This window comes from Ovis aries, chromosome 2, assembly GCF_016772045.2.
Source record: "Ovis aries strain OAR_USU_Benz2616 breed Rambouillet chromosome 2, ARS-UI_Ramb_v3.0, whole genome shotgun sequence".
Taxonomy (NCBI): Eukaryota; Metazoa; Chordata; class Mammalia; order Artiodactyla; family Bovidae; genus Ovis; species Ovis aries.
In genome coordinates, this window is record NC_056055.1 from 42,387,906 (window position 1) to 42,409,714 (window position 21,809).

At 47.6% G+C, this 21,809-nt stretch overlaps 1 protein-coding gene across 1 annotated transcript in view; it reads left to right on the top strand.

Moving 5' to 3' along the window:
• Nucleotides 1-502: 502 nt before the first annotated feature.
• LOXL2 (lysyl oxidase like 2) overlaps nt 503-21,809 on the top strand; it is a 113,071-nt gene continuing 91,764 nt past the window's right edge. The window contains exon 1 of the mRNA XM_042243127.2: nt 503-700. The gene's annotated coding sequence lies outside the window, so the exon portion shown is untranslated. The remainder of the gene's footprint in view (nt 701-21,809) is intronic.

The following is a 21,809-nucleotide window of genomic DNA, read 5'->3' on the forward strand; positions in this document are numbered from 1 at the left end:
AGGCGATCTGCCGGAAGGGGGCTGTGCGTAGTCACCTCCAGAAACTGCTTTGCCCATCAGGAAAACCCCAGGAGAGGCAGATGAATGTTTCTGAACTCTTTCAATCATCAGTTTTCATTGAGCATCTATTAGGTACCAGGCAGCACTAGGCTCTCTGCATACGGGGAGGGATTCGGCGCGGACTCTACTGGGGACGGATAAAGACACCGAAGGGTTAAATTCCAGGAGTTCTGCGTGGGGGCGGGGGCGGGAGTGGGGAGTGTAGGGGAATCTCCCAGAGGAAAAGCCCGCTCCCCAGCTTCTTAGGCTCCGGAAACCTGGGCGAGAATAGTCTAGGAAGGGCTGCCCCGTTGGCGCGCAGCCTCCTCGGCACAGCCCCTCTGGCCCCGGGAGCGGTCGCTCTCGAATTACAACAAAAGGGGCCGGAGGCCGGGCCTGCTGCGGTGGCCGCCTTCAGGGAAGGGGGTGGGTCCGGGGAGGGATTTGCCGTCCGACGCTGGTTAAAAGTACCGGGAAAAGGGTTCAGGAGCCACTCCAGCCCACGGCTTCCTAAACTTGGGAGTTCGCTTTCTTCAACCACCGGAGAAGTCGTCGGCTCGGCCCCATCTGCTCGGGAAAGGGGCTCCGCGGCGACGGGCACAGAGAGGAGCCACCAGTGGAGAGCCTGGCCCAGCCGAGCAGTGCGCACCACTTCTGCCAAGTAAGCGCGCTGCCTGAGCCTCCCCCTCCCCGGGGCGGTTCGCGGGAAAGCGGAGGTCTGGGTGGGGTCTTCAGGATCCGCTCCCCACGGGCCGCCTCTCAGCAGTGCGTGGAGCACCCGAGACCTACGAGGGGGGCACACAGAGAGAAAGCTTGTTGCTCGGAGATGCGAGGACTTGCAGGCTAACGGGACCCACCCAGTCCCACCTCGCCTGAACCCGGTTAGCCCACGCAGCAGGCGCGCCCCCGGGAGCTGGCCGCTAGGTCCGTGGCTCGCCAGGGGCGCCTGCAACCAGGCAGGACAGAGCCAGTCGAGACCCGGTGCGGGCTAGGTGCCTAGGAGCGCGCAGCGTAGGGCCACGACACTGAGGGCTGCGCTGGTGCCTGGAATTCTGGCTTTTGAGGATGTGGAGCGCTCGAGGGACTGGGGGCGCACTGGGGCGTCCCCTGAGCTGTGGCTTTGGGTATGTGGAGCACACTGGGTTGGGATGCGGGTGTGCGAAGGTCGGGGGCTAGGGCGCAGCCTGAGAGCCCTAGCGTCGAATGCCTGGAATTGGTTTTCTCATCAGCCTGCCAGAAAGGCTAGGCTGAGCTCTGGAGTGCGCGCTGAGTCCCCTGGGCAGAGAGGACCGCTCCGCGCCCCAGGTAGCCATTCCTGGCGCGTCTGGGTACCAGGAAACCCCTCCCGCCGTTATCACACGGAGGCTCGGGAGCGAAAAGCGCCAGCACAGACGAACCCATGGATGGTACACGCAGGATCGCCTTGGGGCTAATTCTGGTTTTATGCTGAAACTCCATCCCTCTTCAGTGCCCGCAACTTTTACGCAGGCGCTTTGGACACTTCCTTCCCTCTACTCCCCCAGCTCCTCGTCCCCCCGCCCCCCCCCCCCCACCCCACCTCTCCGGACCCGACCCGCCAAACCCTCATCTGGAGCGCTGTGGAGTAGCTGCCTGCAAGAGCAGTCGCTGTAAATCAGCGCCGGGATAGAAATGATTGGAAAAAACGGAGGAATTCCTTCCTCCTAGTCATCTCTCACCCGTCCCAGGAAAGACCACCGAAACACAGCGGGGGTGGGGTGAGGGGAGGCGGTTGAACACCACCCGGGAGGGCGCTGAACTTCTCCAGGCTAGGAAGCCTCAAGTCCGCGTGAGAAGAGAGGTAAGAATGAGATTCAGAAACACTCCCCACGTTAATTTCGTCCACTGAAATCTTGGAACTGCGGAGATCTTCAAATCGGTCCAGTGGATTCTTTTCTGTGCAAGAGAAAAGTGCTGAAGCTCAAGGCTACACACTGGGTTAGTGGGTGTGGAGACTTGAATCCAAAATTCCCACTCCAGGCTCCTGGCCTACCTCACGCTAGCCGGTCTGTCCGGGACCCTAAAAGACCATTTGTCACCCTTGGTAGAATTAGTTATTTATGGTGCATTATGTACTTAATGGTCAGGACTGGGGCTTAGGACGGAGATGAAGTGCTCACTTCCCCGGTCAGTTTCCAGATGAACGACGGACCCCCTGGACTCTTCCTTAGCTAAGTTGTTCCTTTCCCTCTGTCTTTTGTTCTGTTCCCCTTCCTGGTGCCTAGAATCCATCTCTAGACTAGCCATCAAATCCATAGTAAATTGGGCTTCCCCGGTGGCTCAGCGGTAAAGCATTTTCCTGCAATGCAGGAGTGGCAGGAGAAGTGAGCTTGATCCCTCTGTTGGGAAGATCCCCTGGAGGAGGGCATGGCAACCCACTCCAGTACTCTTGCCTGGTGAATCCCATGGTGCATGTGTGCACATGCGCACCAGCATTTTTCTGTCTCTGATTTTTGTATTAAAAAAGTGATTTGGTCCAAGGCCGTTTAGTCGTTAAGTGGCAGAGTTGAATAGGAAACTTAGGTCTGAAGAGGAAGCATCCCCTTGTCGTTACAGTCGGCTGACATCTTGTTGCATGGCAGATGGGAAACTCTGTGGAGATGTTTTCATATGTCTCCTGTACTGCTGGCCTCTCCACTTGGCCTCTCCTGGCCTTTTCCTAAGGTTTTCCCTCTGACAGCTGTATGACCACTGTACAAGGGCCTTGTACATGAGACAGATTTTCTGTGCTTTGGGAGGTGACCATTAGTGAAGCTGTCTAGTATCCTAGAACATTCTACACTGTTTATTTAAAAATCATGTTTTTATTCTGAAAAATTCCAAATATAGACAATAATAGGGAAAGGGCCCCCATATACTTCTCACTCAGCTTCGACTGTTATCCACATTTTGCCATGCATATTTGTCTATCCCTTTCCAATTTCTATTTCACAGAAGTTTTTTTTAAAGATTTATTTTTATTTATTTGGCTGTGCCAGGTCTTAGTTGCAACGTAGAAGCTCTTAATTAGAGCTTCTCAAGTGGCCCTAGTGGTAAAGAACCTGCCTGCCAGTGCAGATGATGTAAAAGACATGGGTCAGTTCCTGGGTCAGGAAGATCCCCTTGTGGAGAGCATAGCAATCCACTCCAGTATTCTCGCCTGGAGAATCCCATGGACAGAGGAGCCTGGCAGGCTACAGTCCATGGGGTCACAAATAGACATGACTGAAGCAACTTAACACGTACTCCTGAATGCATAAATGAGGGATGTAGGATCTAATTCCCTGACCAGGGACCGAACCTAGGCCCCCTACTTTGGGAGCATGGAGTCTTAGCTACTGGACCACCAGGGAAGTCCATAGTGGAAGTGTTTTAAAGCAAATCTCAGACATAAAATCCTGTCATCCCTGTGCATTTCAGTGTGACCTCTAAAAATATTAAATAACCAAGATAGGTAAGAATAATTCATTGATATCATCTAATACCCAGTCCATCTAGTCTAGTCAAGGTTATGGTTTTTCCAGTGGTCGTGTATGGATGTGAGAGTTGGACTGTGAAGAAGGCTGAGCACCGAAGAATCGATGCTTTTAAACTGTGGTGTTGGAGAAGACTCTTGAGAGTCCCTTGGACTGCAAGGACATCCAACCAGTCCATTCTGAAGGAGATCAGCCCTGGGATTTCTTTGGAAGGAATGATGCTAAAGCTGAAACTCCAGTACTTTGGCCACCTCATGTGAAGAGTTGACTCATTGGAAAAGACTGTGATGCTGGGAGGGATTGGGGGCAGGAGGAGAAGGGGACAACAGAGGATGAGATGGCTGGATGGCATCACTGACTCGATGGATGTGAGTCTGAGTGAACTCTGGGAGATGGTGATGGACAGGGAGGCCTGGCGTGCTGCGATTCATGGGGTCGCAAAGAGTCGGACATGACTGAGCGACTGAACTGAACTGAATACCCAGTCCATGTTCAGTTTTCCCCCTAATTTCCACCCAAATGTCTTTTTACAGTTGATCTATGTTCTGTTGATTTCTATGATTTATGTTCAAATTGTGTATTCTTCCTTTCAAACCACTTTTCTACCCCCTGTGTTATTTGATTCCCACAACTTCCCACTAAAGAATGAGGTGGGTTTTGTTGAATTCATTTTACAGTTGAGTGAGCTGGTCAACAGATAAGCTGTCCCGATGGCACAGTTGGTAACTGGCAGAGCCAAGACCTGACCCAGCGTCCTCCTTCCTGGGCAGCGGTGGTTCTGCTTCTCTGTGCTGCTCATGCAATATCAGCTGTTCTCTGACTCATTTATCCTGGCTCTTGCTTTATCCTGGGCTTATCACTTTCTATTCACCTGGTATCAGAAATCCCAGTGTAAACATTTAGTATTTGGCCATTTGGTGCTAGAGATAAATCAACGGCAAAGTCAGGAAGCCTGGGCTTATTTTCCAGCTTATGGGAAAGCAACTCACCTCTGGAGAACTCAGGGTGGCCCCCTCTGAATTAAGAGCCATCATCCTTCCCCTTCTCAGGCTCCTAGTTCCGAAAGCAGGATGAGTGAAATGACTGGAGCTGCAATTCCTGGAAGAGATAAACAGCCCACGAAGAAATTTCACTGAGAACAATTACCTCTCACTGATCATTGCCCAATTATTTTGGCTGCTGGCGTCTTTAGCTGGAGATGGCTAACTTCTATGGCAACAAAGAGGCTCCCCTCTGAAGTCCTTCATTTATGGACAACTTTGTTTATTCTGCCATTGTCTGATGAGGCTAGAGGACACCAGAACTTTGTACTTTTAGCATTTTCACTACTTGTGTTTATTTGCTTTGGAAAGGGGTAACGGGGAAGTCATGTTTACATCTTATTAATGAGATTCGTGAGTTGTAATTCTCCCTCCTTGGCTGGCTGTGTGGGAAAATGGGATCTCTTATTTCTTGATGCCTCGATTTTCTGCTGTCATATTCTTTGCCCTGAAATAGACATCGAATGAATAGACCTTCCACAAAACAGCCCATTAGGGACCGAGAAACTGGTTGCTCCAGTCCTGTTATTCAACATAAGAGCTCCAAAGGGACAGAGCATTACCTTTTAACCATGCTGTCTTCTGGCAGCTATGAATTCTCTTCCCTGTCAGCTAACAGACTGTCTCTGTTGGGACAGTAAGATTTCTAGGTGATTCCTTGTCAGCAGCTGCTGTAGCTTTCTTCCTTTTGCAGTTTTGGGAGCTTTAGGAGGTACAGGTGTCCTCTCCTGGGGCTGCTTGAGTTTAGGACCGTTTGCAATGACTATCGTTCATCTCCCTCTTGGAGAAGGGGATTATGATCAGTCTGCCTAGGAGTGTCACACAGGTCCATCTGGACCCCGGGGGTCCTGAGGCCTTGGATGAAGTAGCTGCAGCCTGTCCTGCTCCAGACCCAGAGAGCCATCAGGACTAACCATCATGAGCCAGCAAAGGGAGAGCCACGTGGATACCCAGAGTCACAGATCCGCAACAATGCACTACTTACCTTCTAAGTCTCTGCCCTGTCTCAGTCAAAGTGAGTCTTCAGATCGTCTCATCCCGGTCATTCCAGCTGTCCTTTTGCAGGAGATGCATGTGATGGGCAGGGAGCACAGGATGTCCAGCCAGGTGTGCTGGCCAGTCTTCCCCTGCCACCTGTATCAGAGACATCTTTAGGCATCAGAACCAGCCTTTCAGAACGGGTTCTTGTTCCAGGGTGATAAAGCATGATGGTGACAGTTTGGATATGATGTCTGTCTGAGATGAATGGATAAAGAAGTGGTACATATACTCAATGGAATATGAAGTGAAGTGAAGTTGCTCAGTAGTGTCTGACTCTTTGTGACCCCATAGACTGTAGCCTATCAGGCTCCTCTGTCCATGGGATTTTCTGGGCAAGAGTGCTGGAGTGGATTGCCATTTCCTTCTCCAAGGGATCTTCCCGACCCAGGAATCGAACCCGGGTCTCCTGCTTTGCAGGCAGATGCTTTACCGTCTGAGCCACCAGGGAAGCTTACATACCCGTAAAAAGGAGTGAAAATTTCCTTTAAAAAGGAACTTTTTATCCATAAAAAGTCTGTTAGTTCTAGTGAGCTGAATGAACCTAGAACCTGTGTCGAAGAGTGAAGTAAGGCAGGAAACACACCTATGAATACACCTCTATTGTATATATTAGGGCTTCCCAAGTGGCGCTAGTGATAAAGAGCCAGCTTGTCAGTGCTGGAGATATAAGAGACACAGATTCGATCCCTGGGTTGGGAATATCCCCTGGAGAAGGTAATGGCAATACATTCTATTATTCTGACCTGGAGTATCCCATGGACAGAGGAGCCTGGTCAGCTAGAGTCCATAGGGTCACAAAGAGTTGGACGTGACTAAAGCAACTTGGCACTCATGCTTTGTATATTAATGCATTAACATACCAGAGGTTCCTTGCGGAGGACCCAGACTCCAGCTGTAGCCACCACATAGATTTATGTGAGAAAAATAACATGAATGAAGTCTGTTTAACAAAAAAAGTCTGTCCAGAGTTTTAAAAACTACCACTTTCCTTGACAAAAACAATATACCCAGATAAGTGTGTACAGCAAATAAGGGTAGAGAGTGAGAATGAACTCAGCAGAGGTGAGGATGTAATTAGGATCACAGTTAATAAGTTCTCCTGGCCCAAGGCTTTTTGATCCATTCGCTTGAAATACCTTTAATATTACATTATAACAGCTTCCCTGGGGACTCCATCAGTAAAGAATGCACCTGCAATGCAGGAGACCCGGTTCAATCCCCAGGTTGGGAAAATCCTCTGATGAAGGAAATGGCAACCCACTCAAGTATTCTTGCCTGGGAAATCCCATGGACAGAGGAACCTGGTGGGCTCTGGAGTGGAACCCATGGAGTCCGTGGAGTGGAAGAGTTGGACATGACTTAGCAACTAAACCACCATGACGTTATAATATCATACACGAGTGATGATACATTTCTTTTTAGTTTTTTCTGTTGGGATCTGTCAGACGAGCAGACGCAGCTGGCCTGGGGCTGACCCACGTCAGTGGTTCCCAGATGTCTTCCTTGATGCATTGCCAACACAATGCTGAGAGCATCTTCTGAGAAAATACTGCTGCTTTCCTATAAAGCTTGTGCTTTATGAGACGGAGAAGGCAATGGCACCCCACTCCAGTCTTCTTGCCTGGAGAATCCCATGGATGGAGGAGCCTGGCAGGCTGCAGTCCATGGGGTCGCTAAAAGTTGGACACGACTGAGCAACTTCACTTTCACTTTTCACTTTCCTCCTTTGGAGAAGGAAATGGCAAAGCACTCCCGTGTTCTTGCCTGGAGAATCCCAGGGACAGGGGAACCGGGTGGGCTGCCGTCTATGGGGTCACACAGAGTCGGACGCGACTGAAGCGACTTAGTAGCAGCAGCAGCTTTATGAGAAGTTAACTTCTGTTGATGACTTGCAAACAGCTTACTTTTGCTCAGACAGTTTCTTTATACTGTCTTCTTGAACTTGGATCCATGAGCTTCCCCCATCCCCAGCCCTGTCCCTGGACATGCATGTCCTGGGATAAACACAGCACAGCTTTCCAGATGCCTGCATGACTCACGACCTAGTGAGAAAGATGTTTCTCTAAATATAAAGCTCTTCTGAAACAAACACAAATATAAATTTGAGTAAAATACCTTTTAAAAGTACCTCTTCCAGAAGAATAGTGAACGTAAGTGAAATGGCACCAAGCCGAAGTATACAAATGGATGAGCATTCGTTTTCATTTTTATTCTGGTAAAATATACATAACATAAAACTCACCACTGTAACCATTTTTAAGTGTACCGTTCAGTGGTATTGCATGCATTCACATTGTTGTACAACCATCACCACCATCTGTTCCAGAATTTTTTTCATCTTCCAAAAATGAAAGTCGGTATGCATTAAACACCGACTCCCCTCTTCTCTCATCACCCTGGCAAGCACCATCCTACTTTCTGTCTCTATGATTTTAATTACTCTTTGTTGTTGTTGTTCCCTATGTCTTGTCCAACACTTTGCGACTCCGTGGACTGCAGCATGCCAGGCTCCTCTGTCCTTCACTATCTCTTGGAGTTTGTGCAAACTCATGTCCATTGGATTAATTAATTAATTACTCTAAATACCTCATATAAATGGAATCATACACTATTTGTCTTTTTGTGACTCACTTATTTCACTTAACACAGCTGTGGTCCCCAACCTTTTTGGCACAAGGGACCAGTTTCATGGAAGACCAATTTTCCCATGGTCCAGTGGAGGAGAGGGATGGTTTGGGGATGACTCAAGCACATTACACTAAGCACATTACATTTATTGGGCAATTTATTTCATTATTATTACCTTGTGATACATAATGAAATAATTATACAACTCACCATAATGTGGAATCAGTGGGAGCTCTGAGCTAGTTTTCCTGCAACCGGCTGGTCCTATCTGAGGGTGATGGGAGATGGTGGCAACCACTCCCCAGCAGCGCTAGCATCACCACTTCAGCTCCACCTCAGATCATCAGACATTAGATTCTCATAAGGAGCATTTAGCCTAGATCCGTCACATGCTCAGTTCACAGTAGGATGCAGGCTTCTATGAGAATCTAATGGCACCACTGATCTGACAGGAGGCGGAGCTCAAGTGGTAACGTGAGCAGTGGCGAGTGGCTATAAATACAGATGAAGCTTTGCTTGCTTCTCCACTACTCATCTCCTGCTCTGTTGCTGGGAGAGCAGGGGTGAGGGGGTTGGGATAGTGGTCCCCTTACTTAACATATTGTCTTCAACTTTTATCTGTGTTGTGACATGTGCCTGAATTTCCTTCCTTGTTAAGACTAAATGAAATTCCATTGTGTGTATATGCTATATTGGGTTTATCCATTCACGTGTCCACTTGGGTGGCTTCCATTTTTGGTTATTGGGAATATGCTGCTACAGGGGTTTCCCAGGTGTGCTAATGGTAAAGAACCTGCCTGCCAATGGAGGAGACGTAAGAGATGTGGGTTCAATCCCTGGGTCAGGAAGATCCCCTGGAGGAAGGCATGGCAACCCACTCCAGTATTCTTGCCTGAAGAATCCTATGGACAGAGAAGCCTGGTAGGCTACAGTCCTTGGGGACACCAAAAGTTGGACCCAACTGAAGCAGTACATGCATGCATGCTAATACATGCATGCTGCTATGAATGTAGGTGTACAAATACCTGTCGTGGATGAATTTTACAAGATGAACATACCCTTGTAATGACCACCTAGATCAAGAATAGGACATTACCCAGAGTGTATGGATTTAAAGATAAAGTAGGAGAAATCAATACATTTCATGTCTGTGTGTCGCTGCTTCCACTGCACCTCATTTTGTCTACCATGAGACTGTTAAGAAGAGAAGTTTGAAAACACAGTTTATAATCTGAGAGGCAGCAAGATTAGTTGTGAGATTTAAGCAACTTCTTTCCTTTAAATGTCTGCAGAAGATGATACAACATATTTGGGGTTTGCAGTTACAGCTGTATTAGGGCATCACCAGTAAACATCATTCTTCCAGGCTCTCCCTGGGCCAAGGGGGTTTGCATTCACCTGGAAAACTCCTGGGGCTTCCCTGGTGACTCCGACAGTAAAGAGTCTGCCTGCAATGCAAGAGAGCTGGGTTCGATCCCTGGGGTGGGAAGATCCCTTAAAGAAAGGAATGGCAACGCTCCAGTATTCTTTTGGGACTTCTCTGGTGGCTCACACAGTAAAGAATCTGCCTGCAATGTGGCAGTGTGCTGTGGTTAGTTGCTCAGTCCGACTCTTGGCGACCCCATGGGACTGTAGCCCACCAGGCTCCTCTGTCCATTGGATTCTCCAGCAAAAATACTGGAGTGGGTTGCCAGTTTCTTCTCCAGCAATGTGGCAGACCCAGTCTCAATTCCTGGGTCGTGATGATCCCCTGGAGAAGGAGCTGGCAACACACTTCTTGCCTGGAGAATCCCACGGACAGAGGAACTTGTGGGCTACAGTCCATGGGATCACAAAGAGTTGGACATGACTGAGAACTCCTGCTTTTTTATCACCTTCTGTTAGACCATGAGTTTTAAGCCTTGAGTGAAAAATTCTCAAGGGAAAAATTCCTGCCTGCCTTCCTCCTTCCATTCCCACCTGGTCCCCTCCTGATTTCTTTCTACATTTTTGGCTGTGCTAGATCTTCACTGCAGGGCACAGGCTTCTCTAGTTGGGGCACTCAAGCTTTGTTGCCCCGAGGACATGGGATCTTAGTTCCTTGACCAGGCATCGAATCCTCATCCCCTGTGTTGGAAGACAGATTCCTTACCCCTGGACCACCAGGGAAGTCTCTGGTCCCCTCTGTTATTAACTAAAATGATTTAGGAGTGACATCCTAGTTGCCAGAGACTCTGCCAGTCTCTGTAAGAGACAAATATGAGTAAGACATGATATTTGACCTGTGCATTTAAAAATAAGTCATCAGTCAAGAATGATATTCTGAATCCTGGCAGCTGACTCCATGGTGCCCACCTCATGCCAACAGCAGCCTCAGAGCAGAGCCAGAGAATGTGTGGAGTTTGGGCTTGTTGCATCTCACAAAGAGGGTAAGATTACCTGTCAGGTGATCTGGAATTGCTCTAGCATGCCTGTAACCAAATTGTAAGAATAATTTTAAAAAGCAAACTTTTGAGCTGCCTTGAATTCAGATGCACTGTCTGAGAGCACTCTGCTAACCTTGAGGTTTAGGGACCATTTTAATGATTTAAAAAGAAAAAAAAAAATTGGACATCAGTGAACCCCATGAGGTCTCTAATCCTTTCCAGTGGCACTGTTAATATTCTCAAATTGATGTTCTCCAGGCTCTCAAAGCCACACCCACCTCCCACCCCACTATCAACCCCCTGTATAATCTGTTACCCCATCATCATAATGTTGCATTCTGATGGTACCCTGTGCGCGCATACTAAGTCACTTCGGTTGTGTCTGACTCTGCGGCCCTATGGACCATAGCCCGCCAGGCTCCTCTGTCCATGGGATTCTTTGGCAAGAATGTTCGAGTGGGTTGCCATGCTCTCCTCTAGGGGACCTTCCCCATCCAGGGATCGAACCCTCATCTCTTAGGTCTCCTGCATTGGCAGGGGGGCTCTTTACCACTAGCTCTACCTGGGAAACCCCTGGCTGCTTCTTTGCCTGGAGAGTTGCTAGTTTCCCAGCTGGCCTCCTTTCCCTTGCTCTTAACCCGTGGGAAGTCATTCTTTATGCAATAGGCACACTGATCTTTCTAGAGCAGAGGTGGGTAAACTTTTTCTCTAAGAGTCAGATACCAAATTTTTCAGACTTAACAGGTCCATTCGATCTTTGTCGCAACTGGTCAACTTGGCTGTTTTCATGGGAAAGCAGCCATATAAACAAGAAATGAGAGCATGGCTGTGTTCCAAGACTTTTATTTCCAAAAACGTCACAGATTTGGCCCACACGCTGTTGTTTGCTGACTCTGCTTTTAATCACAGATCCACCCTCCCTCACCCTCCTGCTTACATTTTGTTGGCTTCTGATCCCCAAAAGGAAAACTCAGCTTGTTAGTATGACATTCAAGTTTCCTCATGGTCCTCTGCTTGTTCCTCCAAGCTCACCTCTTCTACCTCCCCTCACCCTACCCACTATCCCAGCCCTTCCACTTTTCATCTTGCAATTCTGAACCCCACACGGCTGTCAGAACCCCCTGTGTTATTTCACACCTGCCTGGAATGATCTCCCTTCCCCACCATCAACCTGTCAAAAACTACCTCTTCCCTTCAAAACCTGCCTGGATGTCAACTGTTGAACTCTTTGCCCGTTCCTCATCTCCAACTGTAATCACTGTCTTTTCAGTTCTATTTCTGTGCTTGCTTCTCTAAATATACTGTGAACTCCTTGAAATCAGAACCCACATCAAGATTCATCTTTGAATCTCGGTGTCTAATACAATGCCTGCCAGGTAACAGATGCTTAGTAGATAGATATTACTAAACTGACATGTCAGTTACGTAGATTCTTTCTTAAAGAGTTTAATTGAGATGCAATTCACATGCTATAAAGTTCACCCATTTAAAGTGTTCAAGTCAGTGGAGCTTGGCATATTCACAGATATACGCAACCATCACAAAGAGAAAACTGTATGTATTAGCCATATCCTGTTCCTCCCATCCCCTTACACCCACCCCTGAATAGCCACTAATCTATTTTCTGTCTCTCTATTACCAATTCTGGATATTTCACTTCAAGGATTCATGTAATATATGGTATTGTCTAGCTTCCTTTAGTTCATGTGATGTTTTGAAGTTTCATTCATGTGATGGCATGCATCCATACTTTGTTCCTTTTTCTGACCCAATAATAATATTCCACTGTGAGCATACACCCTTATTTTGTTTATCCATTTACTGTTGATGGACATTTGGGTTGTTTCTACCTTTTGGTGATAATGAACAGCACTGTTTTAAATATTTGTGTGCAAATTTCTGTGTTAACATCTGTTTTCAGTCCTCTTGGGTATATAAGTAGGAGTGGAAATGCTGGGTCATATGGTAATACTTTGTTAAACTTTCTGAGGAATTGTCAATCTCTTTTCCACAGTGGCTGCACCATTTTATATCTGTACAGCAATGAGGCTGCCGGTTTCTCCACATCTTCACCAACACCTACTTTTCTCCACTTAAAAAAAATTATAGCCATCCTAGTGGGTGTGAAGTGGTACTTCATTGTGGTTTTTGTTTGCATTCCCCTAATGACTAATGATATTGAGCATCTTTCCATGTGCTTGTCAGTTACTTGTATGTCTCTTCAGGGAAATGCCTAGTCAAGTCCTGGGTCCATTTTTAAATCAGATTGCTTGTCTTTTTGTTATTGAATTTTAGGAGTTTATATATCCTGGATACTAGATCTTTCTCAGATACATGATTTACAAATATTTTGTCCTATTTGTGGATTTTCTTTTCACTTTGTTGTTATTTCTTTTTCTCAATTCACATCACATTTACTCAGTATTTATTCTGTGCTGGACACAGAGGACCTGGGGATGTATCTACCCTCCAAGGGGTTCACAGTCTTAGGAGGGAAACAGATAATCAATTAGTACCCCCTTTTTTGTGGCCTTCCCAGGTGTCACTAGTGGTAAAGAACCTGCCTGCCAATGCAGGGGACATAAAAGATGCAGGTTTGATCCCTGGCTCGGGAAGATCCCCTGGAGGAGGGCACAGCAAACCAATACAGTATTCTTGTCTGGAGAATCCCATGGACAGAGGAGACTAGAGGGCTATGGTCCATAGGGTTACAAAGAGATGTGACTCAGCACACACGCACACCCTTTATTCTACCCCCATTGCTGCTGCTCTGGTTCATGAAGCATCATGATAGCGTCTTTTTAAAAAAATATTCTTGATTTATTTATGGCTGCGCTGGGTCCTTGTTGTGGCATACAGACTCCTCTGTGCCGCGTGTGGGTTTCTTCTAGTTGCGTCGAGCATGGCTACTCTCTAGTTGTGGCGCACAGGCTTCGCGTTGCAGCGGCTTCTCTTGTTGCAGAGCACAGGGTGCGTGGGCTTCAGCAGCTGTGGCACGGGGCGTAGTTGCCCCACGGCCTATGGAATCTCAGTTCGCAGACAAGGGACTGGCAGGTAAATTCTTAACTGGACCACCAGGGAAGTCCCCTTGATAGTGTCTTCTGATGCACTGACATTAGAAATTGATCAGTTCTAAAAGTAGCTGAGAAAGTCAGCCTCCCTCAGTAAGAGCAAGAACTTGTAACTCTCTGCGTAAATACTCTGTGGATGTCAGTTTCTTGACACAGTGCCAGCTGGCGCTGTGAGCTGAGCCTGGCCGGTTTTGGTGAGGTGGCAGTTGGTACCTGCTGCTATTACTCACTGGACTTCTGGAAGGGAGCCAGTGTTTCTATGGACAGGAGGATCCCAGATCATGGGCTCTTGACAAACTTGAGGACAGCACTCGTGTGCCCTCCCCTGAGCCACCAGACGTTTCTAGACAGGCCAGAGATGTGGCCCTGGCCTCTATACCAGCTGTTCCTTCCTTCCCTGGGCCCTGGGGTCTATTTCTCATCTAAGGGACTCAGGCGTGACGAAGTGACTGTTGGATCAGGTTGCATTGCTTGGAAGGGAGCTTGACCTGGAAGCTTCTGGAGACACAGAAGGTGTTTAAAGCCACAGTTGAGTCCTGCTGTGACTGTCACTCCCTGAAGCATGCACGTGTGAGGCACGCGTGTGAAGCTACTTAGCTTCACTTGTATCCGACTCTGTGCAACCCCATGGACTGTAGCCCATCAGGCTTCTCTGTCCATGGGCTTCTCCAAGCAAGAATACTGGAGTGGGTGGCCATGTCCTCCTCCAGGGGATCTTCCCGACCCAGGGATCGAACCTGCATCTCTTATGTCTTCTGCATTGGCAGGTGGGTTCTTTAGTACTAGCGCCATCTGGGAAGCCCTCCAAGGCATGGGCTTGGGGAGTATGTCACTTAAGACCTGAGCTCCTTAGCTGTTTTTAAAAAATTATTTGCTTTTGACTGCACTGAGTCTTCATTGGTGTGTGAGGGCCTTCTCTAGTTGTGGCAAGTGGGGGCTACTCTAGTTCTGGTGTGCGGGCTTCTCCTCGCAGTGGCTTCTCTTGTTGCAGAGCACAGCTCTAGGGCACTAGGGTCCAGCAGTTGTGGCTCATGGCCTTACTTGCTCTGCAGTGTGTCCGAATCTTCCTGGAGCAAGGATCGAACTCAAATCCCCTGCATTAGCAGGTAGATTCTTAACCACCAGACCACCAGAGAAGTCCCTCCTTAGCCATTTTGAGGGTCCATCTCTTAGAAAAACTAGTTTGAGGACTTCCCTGGTGGTACAGTGGTTAGAACTCTGTGCTTCCTCTGCTGGGGGCCTGAGTTCCATCCTTGGTTGGGGAACTAAAATCCCACAAGCTGTTCGGTGTGGCCAAAAAAAAAAAAGATTTAAAGAAAAGCTGGTGTGTACACTCCCTCCATGCCAGGACTCCCCCTACTCACCTACCCCTCACCCCAGTGGGCTCTTCTTACTCGCAGCTGTCCAAGCCCCTCTTTACCATAGTGTCTGTGCCCAGACTAGTTCTCCAGAGATTTGCATGCAGTTGCCCCATCCCCCACTACGCTTCCTCCCCTGGAAAAAAGACTTATTTGCAGTGATTGGATTACTTGCCAAATTTGCACCCTATCCTGGCCTGACCTCTGTTCTCTCTTGCCTACCTTTTATGGATCTTAATACCTCCTTCAAAGTGGCACGGAAATTCAGACCACTTTGGCTACTTAACTGTTAGCTCTGAGAAAGGGTGTCTGAGAGTGTGTCTGTGTTGGAAGTCGGGGGGAGGTGGGAAGATGGTTAAAACCTATTACCCAAGTGCTGTGTTAAGAGTGTTCAGAGGGTGGGAATTCCCTGGTCTGGGTTTGATCCCTGGTTGGGGAACTAACAGCCTGCAAGCCCAAGCCTCATGGTGTGACCAAAAACAGAAATAGAAAAAAGAGTGGTCGACGGGTGAAGTGACGGCCCTCCTAGAATTTTTCCAGGTTGTCGCTGATTTTGTAACTGTAATAGTGACCACTCATTTAGCACTGGCTCTGAGCCAGTCACTGACTGTCCTGGGCACTTGATACTTCTTATGGAACCCACTGAAACCCCTCAGGGGTTTGCAGAAGCCAGATGTGAATCTGGGATGACTCTCAGGTGCCAGCACCGTGCTCTTTGCATCACTATATGTTATACAGTGGGCTTCCCAGGTGGTGCTAATGGTAAAGAATCCACCTGCCAATGCAGGAAAAACCAGAAATGTGGGTTCGATCTCTGAGTTGGGAAGATCCCCTGGAAAAGGAAATGGCAACCCCTTCCAGTATTTTTGCCTGGAGAATCCCATGGACAGGTGAGCCTGGCGGGCTACAGTCCATGCGGTCACAAAGAGTAGGACATGACTGAACACACATGGGAAAAAGAAAAAAATTACCCTGTAGTCAAATGGCAGCCCACTCCAGCATTCTTGCCTAGAGAATCCTGTGGACAGAGGAGACTGGTGGGCTGCTGTGCATAGGGTCGCACAGAGTCGGACATGACTGAAACAACTTAGCATGCTTGCATACATTGGAGGAGGAAATGGCAACCCACTCCACTATTCTTGCCTGGAGAATTATGAGGATGGAGGAGCCTGGTAGGCTGCCATCTATGGGGTTGCACAGGGTCGGACACGATTGAAGTGACGTAGCAGCAGCAACAGCAGTCAAATCATATCTCCATTTTTTTAGGGGCTGATGGGGGGTGGCTAACTTGAATGTGATGGTCATCCCCGCCTTACCCCGCTTCCTCTGCCTTCAAGCAGCAGCACTGATTTTGGATCTCCTTTGCCCCTTTGTAGGGGGAGGGAAACAATGGAAATAGTGACAGACTTTATTTTCTTGGGCTCAAAAATCACTGCAGATGGTGACTGCAGCCATGAAATTAAAAGATGCTTGCTCCTTCTAAGTAAAGCTATGACAGACCTAGACAGCATATTGAAATGCAGAGACATTACTTTGCCAGCAAAGGTCCATCTAGTCAAAGCTATGGTTTTTTCCAGTAGTTATGTATGGATGTGAGGGTTGGACCATAGACAAGGCTGAGTGCCAAAGAATTGATGCTTTTGGACTGTGGTGTTGGAGAAGACTCTTGAGAGTCCCTTGGACTGCAAGGAGATCCAATCAGTCCATTCTAAAGGAAATCAGTCCTTAATATTCATTAGAAGGACTGATGCTGAAGCTGAAGACCTGATACTTTGGCCACCTAATGGGAAGAACCAACTCATTAGAAAAGACCCTGATGATGGGACACATTGAAGGCGGGAGGAGAAGGGGATGACAGAGGACGAGTGTTTGAATGGCATCACCAACTCAATGGACAAATTTGAGCAAACTCCAGGAGATGGTAAAAGACAGGGAAGTCTGGCATGCTGCAGTCCATGGAGTCGCAAAGAGTCAGACACAACTGAGCGACTGAACAACAGCAACTGCCCCTTCTTTATGGGCTACAATCTGTAGAGATAAGATGTGTCTCTTAGGGCTTCCCTGGTAGTCCAGTGGTTAAGAATCTGTCTGCCAATGCAGGGGACATGGGTTCGACCCCTGGTCCAGGAAGATCCCATATACCTCAGGGCAACTAAGCCTGTGTGCCAGAACTACTAAGCCAGTACTCTAGAGCCTGTGCTCTGCAACAAAAGAAGCCACTGCAAGGAAAAGCCCACTTGCTGCAACTAAAGAAAGCCAGCCATGAAGACCCAGCACAGCCCAAAATAAATAAATTAATTAAAAGATGTGTCTCTTACAGACACTATATATTTGGCTTTCCTTTTCTGATTCCATCTGACAGTCTCCAGTGGTTCATTTTAAAGTGTTTGAAATTGTACCTTCATCCCCCCCAGGAAGCAGCCTGGTCAGAATGAGATTCCACCCAGGGCCGGAGATGGACTGTGGGGCACCCCAATCGGTCACAACAAATTATGCCAGACAAAGGCCTCTTTCTGAAAGTGGACAGAAACTCAGCTCTGGATGCCTACCTTCTGGCCATTTCACTGGGCCCTGAACATTCCCACCCTGTGGCCAGAAATAGACAGGATGGAGGTGGACTCTTTAGCCAGGAGCCAGATGGACCAGCCCTGGCCAAGCCTGGTGTCAGAGTCTGCATTCTTGTCTGAGGTGGTTCAAAAGGGCCCCCTTGTCCCCGCCCGCTTCCCTCATTCTCTGATCGCTCACTGTCCACCCAAGACAGCCCTCCTCCAGAGAGGAATGTGTTCCGTGTGGGGCCAGGAGCAGCAAGCGACCACAGCTGGGGTAGCCTCTCCGGTGCGCTCTGGGCCATGAAAGAGGACCATTCATCACTTCTGCTGCTAGAGCAGGAATCTCCTGGTGGGTGTCAGGGGGAGGGTCTGATGGAGGAGACAGCCCTCACCCCACCTCTGACCCCAGATCTGAGTGCCGACGTCTGGCAGAGACATCAAGCAGAGAATTATGTCTGGGTGAAAAAAAACAGCTGAGCTCCTTGCTCTATTGTTCAGAGACACTAGGCAAGTGGCCTTTGCATCAAGGGCCACTGCTTCCAACTGGGGAGCCCCATGCTTGCTGATGCAGTGCTTCCCAATGGGGACAGTGGGCCCATTACTGGGGGCCCAGAACACAAGATGCAGAGCAAGTACTGGGAGCAAGGAGTCATTTACCTACCATGGCTCTCAGAGAAGCTGAGGCCCATCACGCAAAGCTGGAGCCCAAGGGAGGCCAGTTGTAGAAGGTTCTGGCCCCAGATGGTCATGTTGGTAGGTAGAAGGAGTTAAGAAGATCAGTTTGTTAAGAACAGTCCTTTTTTTTGCTAAATGCACTATCCACAAATAGTGTATAATGATGTTTTCTTGTTTGGCCACACTGTGCAGAGTGTGGGATCTTAGTTCTCTGACCAGAGATGGAACCCACACCCCATGCAGGGGAACCTCAGAGTCTTAACCACTGGACAGTCAGGGAAATCCCATGTGTAGAAGTTTTACAGTGTGTTTCCCTTCCTTATTTATGCATATCTTTGTTTTGTTGTGTAGTCACTAAATTTGCGACCCCATGGACTGTAGTCCACCAGGCTCCTCCGTCCATGGGACTCTCTAGTCAAGAATACTGGAGTGGGTTGTCATTTCCTACTCCAGGGAATCTTGCTAACCCAGGGATCAAACTCACATCTCCTTCACTGGCAGGTGGATTCTTTACTACTGTACACCAGGGAAGGCCCACATGTCTTTGTTATAGACTAGGAAATAGCTGGTTATATTGGGTATCTTTTGACAGTCGGGTGTCAGTGGTGAGAGGCTGAGGTCTGCTGTATCATTTAAGACTGCATTGGGGAAGTCCAAAGTGACTCAGCTTTTCAGAAAATACTATTGCTGCCGCTAGTTCTACACTATAGAATGCCTTTTCTCAGGTAGATGATGATGTCATTCAGACAGGATTGCTTTTAGGGGAAAAGAAACACATATTTGAGTAGTCCCAAGGAAATCTTGAGACTCAGAGGTTTTTTTTGTTTTTGTTTTTTGAGTATGCCTTTGATGTTCTTTCCTAAGTGGAAAAATTCAGCTATCAAAAGAACAGCCTAAGAAAAGGACCCTGGAAATTCCAGTTTTACATCTCCTTTTCTTCTTGAAGCCCCTTTGGGTCCAAATTAAGTATAATACTTTCAAATAGTCATCCATTATCAGTACAGTGCCATGCCTGGAATCATAGAAATCAGTGTTTCTAGACTTTCAGTTGCCAATGGAGGGGGATATGGAGGAGTCATGAAGTGGGAGTTTGAGGTCAGCTGATACAAACTGTCACAATAGAATGGATAAACAAGAAAGTCCTACTGTACAGCGCAGGGAACTATGTTCAATATGTGGGATAAACCATAATGGAAAAGAATATTTGAAAGAATGTGTATATAACTGAGTCACTTTTCTGTACAGCAGAAGTTAACACAACATTGTAAATTCACTAAGCTTCAATAAAATATAAAAATCAGCATTTCTAGAATGTACTGGAAAGTTCCAGGGGTGATACATGTTTTAGACTCCAAGAGATGATGTGAATCAATTGAAGGAGCACTGTTCACAATGAACTGAGAAATCTCAGCAAGATCCAGGCTTAGAACTTTTTTCTCTCCCTCTGACCACATCCTGAGCCCCAACTTCCAGCAAGACCAGGAAGCATTGATTGACTTCAGGCCTGTTTGACAGTCTTGTTTGTAGGCATTGACGACGCCATTCCCATGGAATTTGGCACAATTTAGCACCTACATAGTTTACACAGCATATGTGAACAGACCTTTTGTTTTGGTACCTAAGCTTTTCTCTAATATTGTGTATTCTTTGGAAAAATGTCTGTCTCTAGTTTTCAAGTATTTTCTTGCAAGAGCTGAATCCAGGAGGAACTACCTAAGCTCATCCTTGAGGGTTCCTAAATATTAATAACACTTGGGGAAATCTGAAGCACAAAATTAAATACAACCACTTACATTATACAGTTTGGTGGTGGTGGTTTAGTCCCCAAGTCGTGTCCGACTTTTTGTGACCCCGTGAACTAGCTGGCCGGGCTCCTCTGTCCATGGGATTTCCCAGGCAAGAATACTGGAGTAGGTTGCCATTTCCTCCTCCAGGGGATCTTCCCAACCCAGGGATCAAACCCAGGTCTCCTACATTGCAAGTGGTCTCCCACATTGCAGGCAGGCTCTTGCATTGCAGGTTAATTTTTACTGACCAGGGGAAAGCATTTAGCATCAACCAAAACTGTAGTTAGCACTTGAACAACTTGAGTCAGCTCTAGCAGGAAGTGATCTTCCCTCGTGGTCCAGTGGCTAAGAATCCACCTTGCAATGCAGGGGACCTGGGATCCAGGTTCAATCCCTGTCTGGGAAACTAAGATCCCGCTTGCCTTGGAGCAACTAAACCCACACACTCTGGAGCCTGTGTGTCACAACTAGAGAGTCCGTGTGCCACAACAAAGATCCCTGATGATGCAACGAAAACCTGATGCAGCCAAATAAATGTAAAAAAAAAAAAAAGGTTAAAAAAAATCTATCAGGCAATACCTGTTTGAACCAAAATATTTTACCTGATTTTGGGGGACCACCTACCATGGGTCAGAAACTTAAGAAACATGATCTTTGTCTTTTGTGAGAGGCCTGAAATGACAATATTGCTTGTTTTTTTCCTTCAAAAAGTTGCTTTTAAGTATGTATTGTTTCTGTGGCTTCCCAGGAGGCATAGTGGTAAAGAATCCACCTGCCAATACAGGTGATGTAGGAGATGTGGGTCCCATTCCTAGTTCAGGAAGGTCCCCTGCGGTAGGAAATGGCAATCCACTCCAGTATTCTTCCTGGAGAATCCCATGGACAGGAGAGCTTGCTGGGCTACAGTCCGTGGGGTTGCATAGAGTCAGACATGACTCAGTGACTGATCACACACATGCATATCATTTCCATTTTATAGATGAAATTTTGAGACTTAGAAAATCTGAGTGTGCCTGAGGTCTCAGAGCTAACGTGTGATAGAAGAGGGATTTGAACCCAGTTCTGTGTGGCTCTACACCACTGGGCTGTGCTGCTTAGCGGCGATACGGAGGTGCTGTTATGAGCACCCCATTCTCCACAGAGGATGAATATGCAGGCTGCCTGAAGGGGTGGCTGCATGCAGGGGGTGCTCTAGGCTCTTGGGGAAGGTGAGCTGATTCCGGCTGATGTTTATCAGGAATGTCTGGGATTTAAAGTCCTGGGTCTGTCAAGGAATTCTTTCCCCATCTCTCCCAGACACCCCCTGGGGGCTATAGGGCTTCTTGTCTGCAATGCTTAAAGTATCAACTGTGTGAACTTGTATCCTTAAATGGATTGAATTGAATGGAAGAATGTCCTCAACTACTTAGCCAACAACCCAGGGAGAGATAACTTACTACTTTCTGATAAGGCACGGTCACAGTCAATTTCTGGCTGGCTCTTATTCATGTTAGTCAAGTACTGAGGTCCTTGGGCACCTTGCCTTTAAAAAAATTTTTAATTTATTTTTATTTTTGGTTGTCCTGTGTCTTCATTGCTTTGCAAAGGCTGTGTCTAATTGCGGTGAGTAGGGGCTACACTTCCCTGTGGTACGCAGGCTTCTCATTGAGGTGGCTTCTCTTGTTGCGGAGCACAGGCTCAACAGTTATGGCTCATGGGTTCTGGAGCGCTGGCTCAGTAGTTGTGGTGCTGGGGCTTAGTTGC